General features: G+C 40.7%; 1 pseudogene; it reads right to left on the minus strand.

Annotated features, from left to right (window-relative positions):
- Positions 1 to 10,318: 10,318 nt before the first annotated feature.
- On the minus strand, positions 10,319 to 13,830 carry LOC114269064 (uncharacterized; annotated as a pseudogene).
- Between the last annotated feature and the right edge of the window lie 623 nt (positions 13,831 to 14,453).

Raw genomic sequence — 14,453 nt, forward strand, 5'->3', positions numbered from 1 at the left:
AAGCGTAGATTTACTCCGCTCGAGCGGACATGCAGACGAAGGTTTCCGCTTGAGTGTAGACTTCCTCGCTCGAGCGTTCTGTAAAACAGTCGAAAGTGCTGGATAGGCGAAAATCACGCTCGATTGGGCGCTTGACACCCGCTCGAGCATGAGACACAATGCCCCGCTCGAGCGTCAATTGTTCCGCTCGAGCGGAATTCAAAACAGAACAAAATGCTGGGAGCACGATTTCCACGCTCGAGCGCCAGTCACCCCGCTCGAGCGTGAGTCCAAATTCTGGAAATTCCAGATTTGAACCTCAAGCTCAAAACCAAGTTTTAAACCATAAATTTCGATCCTCTTGGGCCAATTTTTTCCAAAAAACGCATCAAAACTCATACTTTAACATGATTCAAAGCTCAATTTGTAAAATCAAAGCCCAAGGGTGTTTCAAATAAATCCAATTCAAACCAATTTCCATGAATATGAAGAACGTGCAAACATGCATGAATTTAAACACTTCAAAGCTTCAAATGCTAGCTCAATTGAGCCAATTCTTTCTAAAAACATGATGAAATCATGGACTACTCTTAAAACATGGACATGCATGTGAGGAATGTGAACTACAACCTCAAAACTCCAATAAATATACATGCATGCAACAATTAAGCTTCAACACAACAATTTGAGCCATAAGTTGGCTCTAGTCTCCAACCTAGGTCTAAACCATGCAAGAAACAATTTAAACACAAGAATAAGAAGACGAATTTCTACCTTAAGTTTCCAATTCAAGGAAGGGAAGCTCAAATATGCAATTTCTTCTTCAATTCCAAGCAATTCACAAGCTAAAGTGAGATGAAATCCAACTCCCTCCCTTATCTCCCTCTCTCTAGTCAACAAAGGCAAGAAATGAGCTGAGCAAAAGTGTGCCTAGGTGTATACTAAGGCTCAAATGTTGATCATGGTATGGGCCACTCATGTGGCAAAATGGTAAATAAGGCCAACTATGCAATTTAGCTCATTTTAATCTAATTTAATCGTACCTAATCAGTTTTTAGGTAACTACACCATAAAATCACATAAATTACGATGATCATAAAACACTAATCGGTTTCCAATTCGGCCGCCGATAAGGCCTTCAATTTGCAGTTTAAACATAAAAACTGAACAGATAATTAAACAGTCAACAGATAGACATACAGTTAAACAGATATACTTAGTCAATTCAATTCCATATTTTAGTCAGTCAGTTCAGTATTTCAATCAGTTAAATTATCAATCATAATCAGTTTCAGTTTAACGGTAATCCGTGGTTATTCGGTAAACAGTGACGAGGGTTGTGACACGAGGTATCAAGTCAAGTGCGAAGTACGAACTGGAATGGATCAAGATATTCCACTCCCTCATCTGGACAGATCTGATCATGTCCAAACTCCCCGGCAGAGCATCGTCAACCAATGCCAGCTGCAGATTTGCTACACATCCAATTGTAGCGCAGCCTTTCTGTGGGATAAACTCGTTGTTGTGAACAAGAAAGAGAATCTAGCAGAATGCTAGGGGCAAGAACCCATAACCTCATGTTTATCCATCAACCACCCAGGGGAGGGATAAAAAAATGAGAGATTGAAGAATAGAGAGATGTGCGCTGAGAGAAAAAGTGAGGAAAAGGGCTTCTTTTCAGAGAAAAAAAAAAAGAGAGCCTGAGGGCCGAGTGATATGAGAATCATAAATGAGAAAGGGTGGGGAATAATACCCGAAGAAACTGGCTCCTCGTGCACTGAGAGGTCTCTTGCCATTGGAACACGTCTGTGTGTCGTGTCAGTCATTTTGTTTGTCTCGATTCTTGCTTTGAGTCGTTCCGAGCGTGTCTCGATGTGTTTAGGTTGTTTACCTTTTGTTTTCCGTTGATGAGTCATTTTGCCTGTGGTCAATTGTAGGCTCAATGCCTAGTTGAGACCCCTTTTCTCAATTTCAAAAATAAATCGTTTTGTACTCAGAGTGCTGTGCCATTCTCCACATTTGTGCAAAATAGGATTTGTTCTTTCATAAAACTGCAGGGTTCAACCCAGGTCATGTGAGAACAGTAAAACCAGGACCTATCTGAAGCTATATAGGTTCCAGATTGCAAAGCAAAAGAGGAAACATCGGAGCATCTGAGTTTGTTTCCAATTCCATGATTGTATTCCGGATGCACCTCCTCAGGCCTTGTTAATGCTACCGAAGTATGAGTGCGCCTCTACCTCAAGTGTAAGCCTGCTTCAAGTTAGAATGGCAGTCCAAGCAGCACATGTGGTCTTCACATGCAGATGTTATCTCTCGCCAATATAAACAGGGTGTCCTCTTTTGAGCTGAGCGTGTGGCCAAGTCCTCCGAGAGGTAAATCAGAGGCACCATAGTACATATTTGATGCCCCTCTATTGCATAGAATGTCAACTTCCATATATACTTCTGTTGCATGCGTGTCGCGCATCGTTATGATTCATGCATAGAATATGCTTGCTTTCAATTCTGCATAGAATATGCTTGCTTTCAATATTGCATAGAATATGCTCCTGTTTCATACATGGAAAATGCCCCCATACTTGCATAGAAGATGCATTTTATCGCACTTTCTTGTGCATTTTATCTCACTCGCACTGTCTTGTGCACTTACACTTTGTATCTTACTTGCACTGTCTTGTGCATCTTGTGGTTGTATCTCCACTCGCACTGTTTAGTGCATTTCAAATCAATCGCGCTGTTTAGCGTATCGCACTGTTTAGCGTATCGCACTGTTTAGTGCATTTCAAATCAATCGCGTTGTTTAGCGTATCGCACTGTTTTGTGCATTTCAAATCAATCGCGCTGTTTAGCGTATCGCACTGTTTTGTGCATTTCAAATCGATCGCGCTGTTTAGCGTATCGCACTGTTTAGTGCATTTCAAATCAATCGCGCTGTTTAGCGTATCGCACTGTTTAGTGCATTTCAAATCATTCGCGCTATTTTGCGCATCGCACTGTCTTGTGCACTTTCGCATTTGTAATCACTCGCGCTGTTTAGCGTATCGCACTGTTTTGTGCAATTTACTTTCGCGCTTTCTTGCGCATCGCTCTGTTTTGTGCATTACATTATATCATTCGTGCTATTTTGCGCATCGCACTATTTTGTGCACTTTACTTGCATTATGCATGCATTTTATCACGCTATCTTGCGTACCTTACTTGCACTTGTTAGTGCATTGTATCGCGCTATCTTGCGCACCTTATCTGCATCGCACTGTTTTGTGCATTCGCCCTACTCACACTGTCTTGCGCACCTTACCTGCACTTGTTAGTGCATTGCATTATTCGCTTTCTTGTGCATTTTACCTGCACTTGTTAGTGCATTGCATCACGTTATCTTGTGCACCTTACTTGTACGTGTTAGTGTATTGTATCGCACTGTTTTGTGCATTTAATCTACATCGCACTGTCTTGTGTACCTGTATTACATTGTCTTGCACACCTCTTTAACTTGCGTTGTCACGCACGTTACTTGCATTGTCATACACCTCTTTACTTGCGTTGTCACGCACACTTCACTTGCATTGTTATGCACCCATTCCTCCTGCATTGTCATGCATTGATTCGCTTGCATTATTAAGCATCGTTCCACCTGCATTGTTATGCACGTTTCACTCGCATTGTTATGCACCCTTTCAATTGCATCGTTTTGCACGATCCCTTCCTTCCGAAACACCGGGATACGTCCCTATGTTTCTCATTCCTTTCGAAACACCGGGATACGTCCCTATGTTTCTCCTTCCTTTTGAAACTCCGGGATACGTCCTTATGTTTCTCACTCTTTCCGAAACACCGGGATACGTCCCAATATTTCTCCTTCTTTGGTTAAAAGCGTTTGGAATACGTTCCAATACTCACACCATTCCGAAACACCGGGATACGTCCCTATGTTTCTCACTCAATCCGAAACAGCGGGATATGTCCCAATGTTTCTCCTTCTTGAGTTAAAAGCGTTTGGAATACGTTCCAATGCTCACACCATTCCGAAACACCGGGATACGTCCCTATGTTTCTCCCTCTTTGGTTAAAAGCATTTGGAATACGTTTCAATGCTCACACCATTCCGAAACACCGGGATACGTCCATATGTTTCTCACTCTTTCCAAAACACCGGGATACGTCCCAATGATTCTCCTTCTTTGGTTAAAAGCGTTTGGAATACGTTCCAATGCTCACACCATTCTGAAACACCAGGATACGTCCCTATGTTTCTCACTCAATCTGAAACAGTGGGATATGTCCCAATGTTTCTCCTTCTTTGGTTAAAAGCGTTTGGAATACGTTCCAATGCTCACACCATTCCGAAACACCGGGATACGTCCCTATGTTTCTACCTTTCCGAAACACCGGGATATGTCCCTATGTTTCTCCCTCTTTGGTTAAGAGTATTTGGAATACGTTCCAATGCTTATACCTTTCTGGAACACCGGGATACGTCCCTATGTTTCTCCATCTTTGGTTAAGAGCATTTGGAACATGTTCTAATGCTTATACCACTCTTTTTCCTTTCGCGTGCAACGCGTCGAAATCTTGTTTGAGACCTCGGGTGTCCCTAACGGTTGTTCTTAGTGTTCTCTGCGTGAGACGTAGCAAGAATTGAATAATTCTCTTACATCCTTTCTGCATTGTAATGTAGCTTGGTTTCTACTTGCTTAAAACTGTTGTATTGTTATGCTTCGTTACAGCTTTCTTTGCATGATCATAAGTTATGTTCGGCATTGTGCACATCATTTGCATCTTGCCCCTGCCTGCGGGCACATCTCTTTATTATCTTGCTTGTTTGTCCAAGTCTTTGGCCTTGTCAAAAATAGGTCGTCTCTGGGCTTTGACATTCACTCACATCATTTTATGACTTCCAAGTTCTGTCAAAGAGGGGTTGGAAGACATGCATCACACACACGCACACTTATTACAATTGCGCCCTCGCTCGGAGGGTCCGAATGAATAATACAAGCCACCTAATTAACTAACTCACAAGCTAATTAATTATTACAAAACCAAATGAATAACTAGCTACAACTAATTATTACACAACTTAATTAATTAACAAATTAATTAACTATCAAATGAAAGACAACAAACAAATAGGGAAAACAGTAAACAATGCTGTTCCAGCTCTGTTTGAAGAAGGGAGGCATGCATGCTCACTTCGGTTCTTCGCCTCGAAACGCTTTCCGGTTGCTCTTTAGAAGCTCTGTTTGCAGGGTGTCTTCCAGCGCTTGTTGCTGGATCCTACCAAAACACTGCAGGAGAAGTCACCAGTGGCCTGCCGGCCATGGAAGGAAAGATGCCGGCCAACAACAGGGCACTGCCGGCCAAGGGTGTGACACTGCCAGCCATCAGTGACAGGCTGCCGACCACTGGTGTGTTGTGATACCAAACTGTAACGAAGCACAAAATAGAGAAAATGGAGGGTTTCCCAAGGACATGTACGCACCATGGCACTCCAAATCACCTCAAAACATCAAGGGAGAGGCCTAGTCGGATCCACGACCATCAATCACGCATCCCGATGCATGATGAACAAAGATCTAACTTGTGCCAATCAATATGAAAATGAATGCACAAATAAAGCAAGTAAAACCTAGAACTCTATCATGAATCATCAACAGCTTCGGCGACCGAGAATTGAGACACGTTCCATCACTTAAAGTATGAAACGCCCCTCGTTCCTCGTGCTCGAATTAACACTTAATCCAAGCAATGCAACACATAAGCATGGCAAACATGCAACATGACCTAAATGTGCAAACATGCAACTAAACCAAGCATGAAACAAGCATATAGGCATGATGTGAGGTGACAACCTTGAACAACATGGCAAAATGCAACATGGATATGCAAACATGCAAGGCACACAAAGGTGGACAAGTATGCAACAACATACAAGATGAAACAAGCATGCGACAACATGGAAAGATGGGCTTACACCAAAGATGGACGGCTCTCAACTAGGTCCAAATCAGTAGCCAAAGCGATGAATTAAGCCAAACAACACACTCAAGCATGCGAAATGCGAAAGGTTCATCAAAGGGGCCTAAAAGGGCAACGCTCAAAAGTGCCTAAGAAGTGACAAATGTGCAAGTGTGACAACACTATATGCACTGAACTGAGATGATAAATGATGCCAAATCATTTGAATAGCTCAAGGATAGCATGCGCGAATCACCGAAACACGAAACTTGCAAGGCCAATTACACTACAGCTACAACTACACAAAGCATGAAGGATATGGCAAGGGCAACCCAAAACAATCCTAGTACATGTTGATATGAGACTAAAACATGCAAGGAAGTAAGCCAAAGCAAGCTACCATATAATGCTAAAACATAGGACATGCAAGGCTACAAAAGAGGCAATGCACTGCACCTATTAGAATCAATCATGGCATGACTTGGACAACCAAAAACAGAGTTACATCATGGTATATTAGGACCCAAAATGTACTGAAATGATGAGCCAAAGACTTAGGCTTAATGGCATGCACAAGAGCTCATTCTTGAGGCATAAAGCACAAGCTATACAAAGCATTCAAGGCATGTCAAATACGAGTGAACAACAATATTTCATAGACTGAAATAGTATGTGGAATGAGGGCAAGGCATGCAAACATCACGTGTATGGCATGATAGAGGCCTCAAAACCCAAGACTAGCCTAAGCATTTACACTATAGCTATGCAAAGCATGAGTGATATGGCCATGGAAGCCCAAAACAGTCCTAGAACACTTCAAAATAAGCATAAAATCAAGTTTGAGCACAACCAAAATATGCTAGTATGATGAGTCAAAACATCATGCATAAAGGGCTAGTAAACATGATTTGTTCTACACCTATATGGAGCATGCAAAGGATGATTAAACCAACTATGGATAGGGTCACAACATGCCAAATGATGACCAAATACATGCTGGAACGTAAACCAAACAAGCTAAAATGACATGGCATGGCATGGAGCATATGAAGCTAGTTTAGGGGATTTACACTACAAGTGCATCATGCAAGCATGGAGTAACAAAACCAACCCAAAACAGGTTCATGGCATGGTAAAACATCACCAAAAATGGACTGAAATGGACTCAACAAAAGCCAAGCACACATGCTAATTTGATGAGCTATGGATGGAGTTACACTACACATGCTAGATGCAAGCAAGACATGACCAAACCAACCTTGGACAGGGCCAAGGAAGGTCCTAGAAGTCACAAAAATAGGCCTGAACCAAGCCTCAAAAATGCATAGAGGGATGGTCCTTTGGAAGGCCAAAAATGCAAGCAAAGAGGAACACAAAGAGAGGGGACTACCCCCTCTGATTTAGGACCTCAAAACCACACCTCTTCCACCAAATTCCCACTGGATTTCAGTGGTAGGAAGGCCAAACCAATGCTAGCTCGGAGGCCTCGAGATATGGCTTAAAACAAAGCCAAACAAAGCATGCAAGGGGGCTACACACCCCAAACAGCAAAATGACCTTAACCAAACTTAAAAAGCACTTAAAAAAAAGACTTTTTTCAGTTATAAGAAAAGCCTAAATCAATATGCAAAGAGGGCTAAAGCAGGGTGCAAAAAAGTGTAAAAATTGGGGAAATGCTCACCCTTGAAGACCCTCTTCGAAACCAGAAATTTCAGGGGTTGGAAGCTTGCTTTCAGACCTCAAAAAGACCTCCCAAGAAGCTTGGTTCAATGATGGTGGTGTATATCTAGGTGTTGTAGTGTAAAAGTGCAAGGAAATCCAACTTCAAAGCACAAAACTCCAATAATATATATATATATATAGAGAGAGAGAGAGAGAGAGAGAGATTTTTTCCTTCAAAACTCCAGAACCTCTGATATAGAGGGAGCCCTCTTGCTTATATAGAAGAAAATCAATTCAAAGCTTCTTGAACAAGCTTGGCAAGAGCTTCATCCCTCCATACACGTGTATGGAGGGGAGATAACAAAAATCCAGCTGGCTCAAAAGATCTGGAGGAAAACCAGCTGAGACAGGGGGGGTGTCGGCCATCATCAATGGCCAGCAGTGGCTCACTGATGGCCGGCTGGGCTTCACCAGTGGCCGGCAGGAGCAAAGCAATGGCCGACAGTGCACCAAGAAGGTCACTCTGAAAGGACCTAGCCAAGGTCCAAAAATAGGGCAGAAAGGATACAAGGTCTGGGAAGCTCGAACCGGTGACGTTCCGCCGCGACAGTCGAGTACTCGGCGAGCAATCGAACTTGTTGTTGGGTGTACCTGCAAGCACAACCAAGTCCCGAGGACGATAAAAAATGAGGTGTCTACACAGGGCAACATAGGCCTCAATGAGGTCCCTTCTACCATCAATCCTTTATTATTTGCCATGTATGAAAAGAAATAGTGCAACAGTAAATTAAATAACTAAAGCAATAACTAAATCAATGCTAACTTCTATTCATAGCAGCTCCATGTCAACAATAAGATTTGATAGAAAATAATCTTATCCACAAGAAGCATTCAATAAGAAGGATTATTAAGTTACAACAAAAATCAAACATTTGACATAATTTTCTAGATAATCAAATTTTTTTACATTAATTTTTTTTTTTTTTAAATCTAAGAACTAATTTTTTTTTTCGTCATATACAACCAGATTTCTTATTATTTATGTTATATTTATAAATTAATATTTTTTGTTTGTATATAGATGTATAATTGTTTTCCAGATCAAGAACATATAAAAACAAGAAGCATTGAAGAAGAAGGGTTATTCAACTACAACAAAAATCAATCTTTAAACTACCTTTCCCAATATATAAAAATCTGATTATATAAAAAAATAAAAATCTTCATAGATTATTTGTTTTTTTATTTTTTTTTATGTGAAGAGTTTGGTTCAATCAAATCCCTAGATTTTTACATACAAAACAAACAAATTTTTATTGTCTTGTATAAATGAACACTATATGTGTCATAGATGTACAAAAATTGGGGGGGGGGAAAAATTAAAGCAAATCAGTTATTATTATTATTGCTTGAATCAAAGCCCCCCCTCTAAAAAAAATAAAAATAGAGGCATAATCAATATACCTACAAACAATAAAACAAAGATAACATATTGTAACATGCCCGGGGGGTACCTGTGCGCGTTAAACAATTTGGACCCTCGATTTTTTTGATCTAGTCTCACTAGTGCAATGTGAAACATAGATGAAAGTCCAGATTTGGCAATTTTTAGAAAAATCCATTTTATTGCAAAAAATCATTTGCCAAAAATGGACTGCGTCATCAGATCTCAGAGTCGCCACCTAATATTTATTTTTGAAAAAATTAGGAAACTCGTGACTCGTGCCAAGGCCACTGTTCGTCGTAACCAAGGATGCGTGGCTTGAAACCTTAGGTATGAAGGGGGAAGGTCATTAATTGAGCACCCTCGCTCACCCGATCAAAAGATCGGCCTTTACTAAACCATGATATGAATTTTATTTTCTTTATATGTTTATGTTCTGATTATTTAATAAATCCTAAAATTTACTATGTGAAGCATACAAGTATAGACTATGCCATTCATTTTGCAATAATTTGATTTCATGTATTTTGAAAAAGTTTTGAAGATGTACAACCCAAATAAATTGAGTTTACAAACATGAAAAATCAACATCATTCCAAAATAAGCGACACAACCTCCATCCACTGGCATTCATATAGTTATATCAAGTAAGCAAATAGCCACATGGTAGGATGCTTAAACATAATAAGAAAAAAAACACACACACACACAAGCGGAATGTTAAAGCATAAAAACTCACATATTTACCAACGTCCCGCGAACAGCTACAAAACAAAGTTAGTAAAACATGTATGATCTTATATACAAAATCCTAATGCAATTCACTCGTGAGATGCAACTAAAGATTCGGCTTCTAAGATATGACATATGAATCATCTCAAGAACATGAGGTAGCGCACATAATTCCATAGGAATTGATTAAATCCACAAATGCAAAATTAGCCGAATCAAGATGCATAAAACATGGATACAAAGCATGGATATAACGAAAAACAAAATATGATGCATATTCACAATAAAGAAAGCGAGTAAAAGAATGAGACAGAAAGAAACAGGACGGGGAATTATTACAACATTTTAAATATTACAAATCCGAGATGAATAAATATTACAACACAATATAAAAATCCTCACAAACACTCAAAATAAAAAAATAAATGCCCACAATTAATAGCCCAACCTAGTAGCTCACTAGCACATTCCACTCATTTTCTCCAATAAAAATTGAGCCCAACAAGTAAGTCCAAAATTATAAAGCCCAACGTTTTAAACCCCCGGTCATTCATTAACTAGCAAATAACCATTTGTCTTCAATCCAGCAGGCTTGCGAACCTTGTTCGAGTGAATATCATCAAAAACATGGGCTTGACCACCATGAAATATAGTCATTTGGCGACTAGAAGATATTGATCCATGTTGACTAGGTCTCGGAGTCAAAGATTCTGGCTCAGAATTATGAGTTCCGGACTTCTGTTTACCACCAGGCAGCAGCACCCCAGATGGGTTTCTTTCAGAGACGTCATTGCTGGCGTTAATGGAGCTCAAAATTCCAGACCCTTTAATTCTAGTGTGAGACTCTTCATCCACAGCTGCTTAAGATATAGCCGAAGGACCTAAATTGGCATCTTTGAATCTATTTGAAGGTACTTGACCCCCAAAAGAAGCAACTTGGCCCACCCGTGGAGGATACTGCATCGAAGGGCCTACATTCAAGGGAATAGCTCGCTCCCATTTGGACCAACTGGCATCGGTCCTACTGCGAGTAGGTGGTTGTAATACACGAGACGTTAGAGTTGGCCTCATCGGATGCATACCAAAGAACATAGTCTCATCATGGGAATGCCTAGGCTTCTCTCCCCCTACATTTCGAAGTATCTTCATCAAATGCAAGCCATCGAGGGATTCTGGTCCTACTTGTGGAAACCCATCTCTAGATGATCCCATGAAAGCAGAATCTAAATTACTTTGCTTATTTCCAGCGAATCGGTTATTCATCTCAATCCCTGTGAGATCACTCCTAGGGCCATAGAATGGAAACCCCTCAAAATGATTTTGTCACGACCCAAACCCACCCCTATGGGTTTAGCACCGTAACCGGCCAGTAATCCGAGATTACCGAAGGCCTGCTTAACAGTAGAACAGTAATACAGAGTACAGGGGCTAGCGGAAGCCAATACAGTAATTAAAGTTGTCCAATGAACTAAGACAGTCTGTATGCAAAAGACTTTCATACACGTATACAGTCAGTACCAAATAGTATGCACAATATTTACAATCTTTCAGGACAGGGACTTAATCCCTATGTAAACAGTACAGTTCAAAAACATTCAGTCTATACAATATTACAGAACAGTGACAGTTGGGTGAAACTAAGACACCCCCAAAAGCAGCCTAAGCTTGATCACACTTGGAACCTCGCAGTGAGGCACAATGGTTGGCTGACAAAACAAGAGCCTGCCTGACGCCCCTAGCAACAGTCCGGTGCCTGAACACCTACATATATATATGAGCAGTGAGCTAAAGCCCAGTGAATAACATATGCATAAAGAGGTTAAGAATGAATGTCCTTTTAGTATTGAAAATAGTCAATTAAACAGTATATTAGTCATTCAGTTTATGGCTCATATTTCATGCCAACAGTCATTCAGAAACTAAAATAGTCATATGTGGTACATCCAATAGCAAAACAGTACAGTAGGTCTTATAGACCGAACAGTCAGTTGATGGCCATCATATCAGTAAACAGTAGTGGTTCCAACATGGGAACCGATAGAGATCTCTGTGACAGTAGCAGTATAGTACAGTAACAGTAGGTTGCTATGGATGCCACGAATACAGTTCACAAATAGGACATCATTCATTCAGTAACAGTATCATTTCAGAAAATAGTACAGTTCAGTTGTTCAGAAGATAATCATTATTGAATATATCTTTACAACATTGTTACTCACAGAGTTCTGGGCTACAGATAAGCTAGAGCGTCTCCGGAATGCCAACCCTACACAGTTACAGATTGAACACACACTAAGCTACACAGTTGGGAAAAATAATAACTTAATCCCTAATTTGTCTCGGTGTGGTTCTACATCAATATCCTCCTTAAGATGCCTTAAACTAGGCCTAGGAATGCCTAGAATGAAATGAGGATGCAAAGATACGTTTTAAAAACATTTTCAAATTTTTCAGAAAACAGAGGTCCCGCTCGAGCGTGACTATCTCCGCTCGAGCGGACATGCAATAAAAGGGTTCCGCTCGAGCGTATACTTACCCGCTCGAGCGGACTGTAAAACAGTCAAAAGTGCTGAATGTGTGAAAATCACGCTCGATAGGCGCTCTACACCCGCTCGAGCGTGAGACACAAGATCCCGCTTGAGCGTCCAATACCCCGCTCGAGTGGACTGCAAACATAACTAAAGTGCTGGATGCACGAATTTCACGCTCGAGCGCCAGTCACCCCGCTCGAGCGTGAGTCCAAAATCTGAAATTCCTAGATTTGAACCTCAAGCTCAAAATCAACTTCAAATGTATCAAATTCGATCCTTTTGGGCTAATTTTCTAGAAAACACTTCAAAACTCATAACATTACATGTTTCAAAGATCCATTTGAGAAATCGAAGCCCAAAGGTAGTTCAATTAAACCTAATTTCAAACCAAATTTCATGAACATGACCTCAATGCAACATGCATGAGTTAAATCAACTTTAAAGCTTCAAATACATGCTCAAGTGAGTCAATTTCTTCAAAGACAAGATGAATTCATGAATTTTAACACAAACATGAACATGCATGCAAGATTCTCATGAAATCCAGCCTCCAAACTCAACAATGTAAACATGCATGCATGATGAGCTACAATACAACATACTAGAGCCAATTCTAGACTTAGCTCTCTAAACTACCATGATCCATGCTAGATAAAACTTAGATACACAATAAAGAGAGCGATTTCTCTACCTTGTGCCTTCAATTCAAGTGTAGAAGCACAAATATGCAAGAATCCCTTCAATTTCTCTCAATCTCCAAGCCAATTCTCAAGAACTCAAGATTTTCTCCTACCCTTCTCTCTCTCTCTAGTCGGTTGTGACTCTTAAAATAGGCTGATGAAATGTTTAGTCAACAGTGTATGAAGTGGAGAGGAGTTGTCCAGATTAATCCACTAGGTGGCAAATTGATAAATAGGACCAACTCTTGCAATCTAGCTTATTTTAATCTAATTTAATCATACCAAATTGCATTTTAAATAAATATACCATTAAATCACATAATTTCTAATGATCATAAAATATTAATCAATTTCTGATTCGGCCGCCGATAAGGCCTTCAATTCACAATTTAAACACAGAACATGAACAGATAATTTACCAGTCAAACAGAGAGAAATGCAATTAAACTCATATACTCAATCAATCAGTTCAGACTTTCAGTCAATCAATCAATTAACATGCTTAGTCTCAGTTTAGCAATAAACAGTGGTGAGGGTTGTCACAGATTTGTAACCTGTCTTTCAGAACCCAAATCAGAAGTGGCGGAGATGGGTCCACGGCCACTGCCAGAAGAACCACCAACAGAAGCGGAGGCCGCCAGTGACGCCTCCAACACCCGCCCATCTCCGTTTGCACCTGACTTCACCACCGCAACAAAAGACGAATCGGAGGTATAGCTCCGACCTAGAAAGTCATGAAAAATGATGGGTTTAACTTCGTCGGTGGTGTTTTTAGCATTGCTCTCTCTTTCTCTGAGCCATCATCATCATCAACAGCAATACGTCCATCTCACCTGCACACCGTCATCCTTCTGTTGTTATTGCTGCATAGTTTCTCTCTCTTTCTCTCTCTCTCTCTCTCTCATACATGTAATGGGTCTGCCTTTCTCTCTCATCAATATTGTGGGGGCATATTTTGTGAATGATAACACGTGGCCAAGTTGACACCGAAGTGTCAGCCGAGGTGCCACGTGTCTTGGTCATGGCGCCGAGGTGATCTCAGCTAAGCCGAGGTTATCTGCGGAGATACCGAAATCCGAGATGAATGGATAAGGGACAAGAGTCCTAGAATAGGGGAGGACCTCAGTCTGGATAAAGATAAGGCTTTTAGGGAGTTTGTCTCTATCTAGCTAGGAGTCCAAGATGAGCATTGAGCCAGAGTCCATTGAAGCTAGGCTTCTATAGGGATCAGGTCAGTGCTGGCTATAAAAGTAAGGCACCCTCGTGGGTCTAAGGTACGTTTTTTGGATTCTGGCTAGTGAGTTAAGCATTGTTTACTATCTTTAAGAGATAACTGAGTACTAACTTGATCGTCGGAGTGCCCCTAGGTGAACGAACCCCCGCCGGAGTCTTATCTTTCTATGACAGGTTGTTCGGGTGAGATCTATTTTACCGGTGCTCTCCAGCTGAGTACCTGTTTGGCAGTGTGGT

This window comes from Camellia sinensis, chromosome 7 (assembly GCF_055761805.1).
Source record: "Camellia sinensis isolate YWXY chromosome 7, ASM5576180v1, whole genome shotgun sequence".
Lineage (NCBI taxonomy): Eukaryota > Viridiplantae > Streptophyta > Magnoliopsida > Ericales > Theaceae > Camellia > Camellia sinensis.